This window comes from Gymnodraco acuticeps, unplaced genomic scaffold (genome assembly GCF_902827175.1).
Source record: "Gymnodraco acuticeps unplaced genomic scaffold, fGymAcu1.1, whole genome shotgun sequence".
Classification (NCBI taxonomy): domain Eukaryota; kingdom Metazoa; phylum Chordata; class Actinopteri; order Perciformes; family Bathydraconidae; genus Gymnodraco; species Gymnodraco acuticeps.
In genome coordinates this window covers 2,839,871-2,847,385 of record NW_022991154.1, presented here as the reverse complement: position 1 = coordinate 2,847,385, position 7,515 = coordinate 2,839,871, and positions in this window count along the sequence as shown.

Sequence of the window (7,515 nt, the reverse complement as noted above, 5' to 3'; positions counted from 1 at the left end):
TAACCTGTTTAGACCGAGAGCCCCCGCCCGCGTGGTCTGCGGTTTTTTTTCTTCACGAAACTGTGTCTCAGGGCTTCTTAACATTTAAAAACCTATTAATGTGTCATACCCGATTAATGGGAAGAAACTCAGCTAACTGACGATACGAACCATTTTTCCCGAAACAAAACACAAGTCTCACAAGAAGCGTCTAAATGAGCCCTGAGCGAAAAAATGCTAACACACTTAGCACAGAACTCACATTAAAATACCCTTATTACTTTTCGTATCTGCACAAACAAGATATCGATTAGCGAGCTGAGATTCCACAGATTATACAGGTATTAGTATCATCACTGTGCGATCGGAACTCGCGGAAAAATGACAACAAACAACGACAAAGAAATGTTTGTTTTACGGGACCAAATCGGAAAATAAGTCTTACCGAATCAGAATCAGAATACCTTTATTAGTCCCACGGAGGGGAAATGTGCGTAGTTACAGCAGGAGAAAGATCCACAGACGGCTTAATGTTACATGTGTGACATGCATTAAAAACAAGTACTAAGTTATGATATAATAACAAATATAATAAAAAGTTACATCATTTTAAAATACACATCCTGTAACAGTTCTTAGGATTTAGCAGCCAGGTATATATTACACAGTTATTAACGGCTTCTATATATATTGCACATTGTACATAGGTGGTTGGTATTTAACAGCAGCAAGTTACACAATTGACTAAATACAAAAGACACACCTTGTAACAGTTCTAAGGATTTTGCAGCCAGGTATATATTACAGTTATTAACGGCATTTATATATTGCACATATTGCACATAATTTGTTGGTATTAGCAGCAAGGGGTTATATAGTCGGTGTTGTGGTGTGTGTTGGGGGGGGGGTCAACTAGGGGTTGTGCTGGTTGTATAGTCTGACCGCTGCAGGAAGGAAAGACCTGCGGTATCTTTCCGTGAGACAGCGGGGGTGCAGCAGCCTATCACTGAAAGAAAAAGTCTCTTCAGTGTATTTCCACAGGCCCTGAAAATGCAATAATAAAACCGCTTCTAAAAAAGCATAACCTAGACGCAACCATAATGAATAATTACAGGCCAATATCAAACCTTCCCTTTTTAAGCAAATTGATTGAAAAAGCAGTTTTTCAACAGTTGAGTAATTTTATGTTTTTAACTGACGGTTTTTATGTGTTTTGGGCTTTCAACCTAACCACAGCACTTGTTAAGGTCTTAAATGACATCCATTTGAACACAGACAGTGGCAGAATATCAGTGTTAGTATTATTAGATCTCAGCGCTGCCTTTGATACTGTTGACCACAACATATTGCTAGACCGTCTTGAACACTGGGTGGGAGTTTCAGCAACAGCTCTCAACTGGTTTAGCTCCTACCTAAAGGACAGAACAAATGTTGTCTCAACAGGCAATTACAAATCAACCCTGATAAATATGTCATGCAGGGTTCCTCAAGGCTCCGTCTTAGGACCTTTGCATTTCAATATGTATATGCTACCTCTGGCTGAAATTATTAAAAACTGCAATCCAAGCTATCACATCTATGCAGACGACACCCAGATTTATTTTAAAATTACACCGGGAGACTACTCTCCGATTAGAACACTGAGCAAGTGCATTGAGCACATCACTGACTGGATGACTCAGAAGTTTCTCCAATTGAACAAACAAAAAACTGAGATCATTGTTTTTGGAGCAAAGAAGGACCGATTAAAAGTAATCACAGAGCTTCAGTCGGCAGACTACAAAGTAACTCACAAAGCAATAAATCTCACTAAGGGCTCACTAAAAAATCTAGCAGAAAGCTGCAACTGATTCAGAACGCTGCTGCAGTACTCACTGACACTAGAAAAGTGGATCACATCACTCCGGTTCTGAGATCATTACACTGGCTTCCAGTCTGCCAAAGAAATGATTTAAAAAAACTACTGCTAGTTTTGAAATCACTAAATGGCTTAGGACCGAGGTATATAGACGACCTACTCCATCACTATGAAGCATCCAGGAGTCTCAGGTCTTCTGGGTCGGGTCTGCTCTCTGTTCCGAGAATAACCACTAAACATGGAAAAGCAGCATTTAGTTATTATGCCCCAACAATTTGGAACAAACTGCCCAAATTGTGCACGTCCGCTGAAACACTTCCTATTTTTAAATCCAGATTAAAAACGCATCTATTTGCCGCTGCTTTTAATTGAGCTGCTCATACTCACACGACAGTATGCCTTTTTTAGTCATGTATTCTGTACCTGCTGTGTTTATTTATTTTCATTATCTTTGCTTTTTATGCCTGTTTTTAAATGCCTTTTTAATAATGTATTTATGCTGTATTTGTTCTTAAATGTCTTTTGCTTTTAATCTATCTATCTTTAATATATCTATCGTGCTGGAAAGTGCTATATAAATAAAATTGCCTTGTCTTGCCTTGCCATGCTGAAGGAGCTGCACAGTGAGGACAGGGTGTCCTGGAGGGGGTGGGACACATTGTCCAGCAGGGAGGACAGCTTGGCTGCCATTCTCCCACCACCTCCACAGTGTCCAAAGGACTCCCCAGGACAGAGCTAAAGTTGTGTTCAATGGCATTAAAACGATAAAAACGCAACTGAAGGTTAATCCATAGGTTAATCCAATGTGTCACTTTGAAATGATTACTAATAATCCATCATTCCATTTTTATGTCAATAACGGAGTTTTCATATTAGCTGCTAATGATAGCTACCAGAGTGTATCGCAGCTTCCGGTTCCGGGGCATTCTGGCTACGCATCACTCATTCACCAATGGGTAATGTTAACCCAGCTAGCGGGGAACGTTCTCACAACTTTGTCTAACGTTACCTATTGGTTCTAATAAGGTTTTAAAGAAACGTTTTAATCTGATGTTCAAAGAACCTTTTTAGGATGTTTATTTTTTCAAATAATGTTCCTATAAGGTTTAAGCTTAACTAAGACATAACGTTTGAACTGCAACATTCAGAGGATGTTATTGAGGCCTGAGATGACAGAAAGGGTTTTATAAAATGTTCCTTTAATGTGATATGTTAACAAAGGTGGAACGTTTTGCCTGCAACAATCTAAGGATGTGTTTTGGACGTTGTTGGGTAACACATTAAAGATGTTCTTTATAAAACGTTACCTCAATGTTACATGATAACAAATGAAGAACATTCTCCAAGAAACATTCTGAAAATGTTTTCAGGAAGTTATTCTTTTTTTATAAAACGTTCCTGTGATGGCAAATATTAACACGGTCATGGTCAATGTCAGATTTATTTCTAGAGCGCTTTAAAAAACAAACTTGTTGCATTTGTTGTTTTAAAAAAAATCTGATGTCACCATATTTTCCTTTTGAAAAAAACAAACATGCACGTAATTCATGGTAAGCTGTAAGCGGATATTGCATGCGTGTGAGTTCCCAGCTAGAAATATGTGTTACCATTCGTTGTTCTAGGAATGTTTTCAGCGGGACGTTTTATTTTGGTTTCCAGAATGTTCTTCTGAAAGGTAGGATAACGTTCTCTAAAAACATTCTTAACATTTTTGGTGATAACTTTCTTAAGATGTATGAGCGCATTGAGATAATGAATAGGATGTATAAAAACGAATTTATGCATGCCAATATTCACTCGCATGCACTTATAATCACACTAAGGTATGTAGGCCCACAGTATTCATAATATCATGTGTAAAATATCCGAAAATAATCCAACTTTTTTCTAATAAACAAATGTTACTTTCACCAGCTGATTCCGAGTAATCCTTTTACATGTGTTAATAGTCAAATTCCAATAGTTAAGTAAACTATCAAAATCATCCTAATGACCACAGTGGTCAGTCCACTTACCCAGGAAGTTTGAGTTGAACAATTACAGGAATATTATGTCTTTGTTCTAATAATATAAAAATATTTTAGTAAATTGTTACCACAGAACATTTGCATAATGTTTTAAACATAAAGCATGTTATCCTTCTCTAAAATAATAACATTCTGGCAACATAAACAAATCTAACTTGCAGCTGAAAACATTTTAAGAACAGTAGGGCATAATGTTCTAACAATGTTATCAAAAATATTTTAAGAATGTTTTTAGAGAACGTTATTCTACCTTTCAGAAGAATGTTCTGGGAACCAAAAGAAAACTTCCCGCTGAAAACATTCCTAGAACAATGAATGTAACATTCTCAGAATTTTTTAGAACCAAACATTTCTAGCTGGGAAGATGGATTTTAGGAACTTCCCCTCGATTCTTTTGGCTCTAACGGTTAAAAAGAGATGTCAATCATCAAAATCGAACGAGGGGGGCCAGAGATATGGAAAATGCACCCAAATGACCCAACCCAGTCTCACGGCATTTCGTGTTATAGTCACGACATTTAATCTATTGATTCGTGTTCACAAACACAATTTTCCCCTTTTTTTCGTGTCACACAGAATGATTTTAAAAGCAATGTATTTATTTTGATAGTATGTTTCGTGCCTGCACCACGTCTTTTTGTCCGGTCGGGTCTTGGAAGACCAGAAGCTGTGTGGTTCATAAAATCATTTTCTTACTCAAGATCAAGCCACGATTATTGTTTTTATTGTAAATCGTATAATGTCTGACTTTTTTTGCCGACCCCGAGGAACAGAAATGGGGCTCAGAGCCTCAGAATATACTGAAATCTGTATTTTTCTAATCTTTTTTTCCTTCTAATTTGTTATTCTTTTCTAAATAACACACTGTTATTTACTCAACAATAACACACAATTATCCTTGTTTTTAATTATTTGTTTAATTCTATAATCTCTGGCTTTTTGGCCGCCGCAATGCACGTTGGGATATGGTGTTAAACAGGCTCAGGACTTAACAGGTTAATGACAGCTGTGACATTAAAAGAGTAAGGGCCTTCCCAACATTGTTGCCACAAGTACAAGATGTTTGTGCCCAAACTAAAAGTACACAACGGTATCTTACCACTTGCCAAGTTAGCTTTTCCTGTTGCAAGGAAGACAAGAACATAAACACTAAAACTTTACCTGAACTTAGACAAATATCCCCAACACAATGACATGCTGATATAGACTATGCACTATTATGGAACTACTAAATGACCTTGTGTTAAATTGTTTTGTAAACTGCTGTGTGAGAGGTCAAAAATGAACACAGAGCCTCAGCTTTAATATAGAGGTGAAGTCCATAAAGTGGACAACCAGCCAAGACAATAAACAAGCTTTGCGTCAAGGAGCACAGATACCAGCAAAAGGTACCCTGGGGAGAGAAAGTGGGACATATTATTATCATTGTTCTGTCTTTAATTGCAGCCATTATCTCTAATTATCATTTAGGCCGTTAACTATTATTATCTATCCCACATTATATATGGAAGAGAGAAGTTCACATCTGGTGTTATAAAGCATACAACGGTACATTACAAATTTAGGCAGAAATACCACCAGTGCACTAAAGGGCTTCTATTAATAATTTACGATTCCCATGTCCTTTGAAGGAGCACTGTTAAAGTAGAGTAGATGTTTGGAAATGGTCAGTGGTGCCAATGGCTCCTACTGCTGATGTGTGAAGGGCGTGTACAATGATATACTTCTACATTTAAAAAATTGAGTCAATAATAGTGTCATCATTTTTTTATAGCAGATCCATCAACATCCACCTACTGTATACTTTCATCTCTAGTGTAGAGCAAGAAGATGACAATTCTGGTAAGTTATGGGTTTTTGTTAGACCTATAGAGATAGCTATATTCCCCAGTTGTTGTAGTCCTCAGTTTATTGGTCATAAATCCAATGTGTCATGGAAGTATGAAATAGCGTTTTTTAAGGGCTGAATCTGCCATCTCTATAGCTGCAACTCTTGGAACGACATCTAATCTTGACGTATTTTGAATATAAATACAAATATTTAAGCAGGTGGCATCAAGATCTTGCAGATTGTCCTATTATAACATCAACAAAAGTTGATGCCAAGAGCACAAGAAACTTAATTTCAATTAACTTAATTTATTATCCAATTTATTTTTCATAGCCGTCCAATCAACCTTTACCTTTACCTCAACCCCATCAGAATCCCAAGAACCCTAATCTTAACCTTAGCAATACTGGAAAGTTTGGTGTCTTGACATTTTCTGGGTTCATAATGGCTCTAAATCAACTAGGCTTAGCTTATACCAGAGGTGGGACCAAGTCATTGTTTTGCAAGTCCGAGTCAAGTCTCAAGTCTTTGCGCTCAAGTCCGAGTCAAGTCTCAAGTCATTGTTTTGCAAGTCCAAGTCAAGTCTCAAGTCAGGATGGGCCAGTTCAAGTCAAGTCAAGTCCTAAACTTTGACAAAATGAGTCATAAACAAGTCATTATGTGTTTTTCACCAAATGTAATGACATCGATCAACAGAATAATACTTAATAATCAAATTGCTCTTTATTAGTCACATTAATAATTTAATAATCCATTTTCTCTCTGCTGGTAAAGTAACGTGTGTTTTTCTAATTTAAGAGGGATCAGTAAGGTAAGGCTACCGTGACGGTTTGATTCAGAAGGAGTTTAATGGATAAGATCCCTGATGTTGAGGTAACCAGAATGTTTATTTCTACTGTGTACAACATGTTATAAGGGACCCACAATCTATCTTTATGCAAGGGATAATGTGCAGCGAGGCGGTCTCTATGGGGAAAAGAACACCTGAATCTAGATCCCTCTGCAGGTGGTACTTTAAGTATATTTTGATGCTAATACTTTTGTACTTTTACTTGTAACATTTTGAATGCAGGACTTTTTATTGTACAGGGTTCCTGCAGGTTTCGCCAACTCAAATTTTAGACTTTTTAACACCTTTTTAAGACCACTTTGAATAGAATTTAAGACCTATTTCACGGCAATAAAGTATGAAGGAAAATGTATATAAAGAAGAAATACGTCCCATAATCACTTACAAAGTAAATGTATTCATGTTCAACATAAGAACAGTGACTGAACACAACAGCGTAACAGTACAGAACTGTGTTAGACAAAAAGTGTGTGTATGTGTGTGCGTCTGTGTGTGCTTGAGTGTGTGTGTGTGTGTGTGTGTGTGTGTGTGTTAGGGCTGTGCAATTAATCATATTTTAATCGCAATTACGATTTTGGCCTGCCACAATTACGAAAACAACATAATCGTAAAAAACGATTATTTTGCTTTGCTAGGTTGTGACAGTGCACTACAACATATTTGATCTAATTAATTTTTTAGTAATGTATCATTTATTTAATTAATTTTTGTATTGGTTTTTCAGTTGAATTATACGTTCAGGGTAATCAACAGTTAAAAAGATACTGTTCAAATTATTATCTGTTTTAAAGTTAAATAAATGGATGTTTTCAAAGTCAATGAATAATCATATTTAATAATCGTGATATTAATTATTGACCAACATAATCTTGATTATTGCCATTATTATATTGACCTCTGTGTGTGTGTGTGTGTGTGTGTGTGTGTGTGTGTGTGTGTGTGTGTGTGTGTGTGTGTGTGTGTGTGTGTG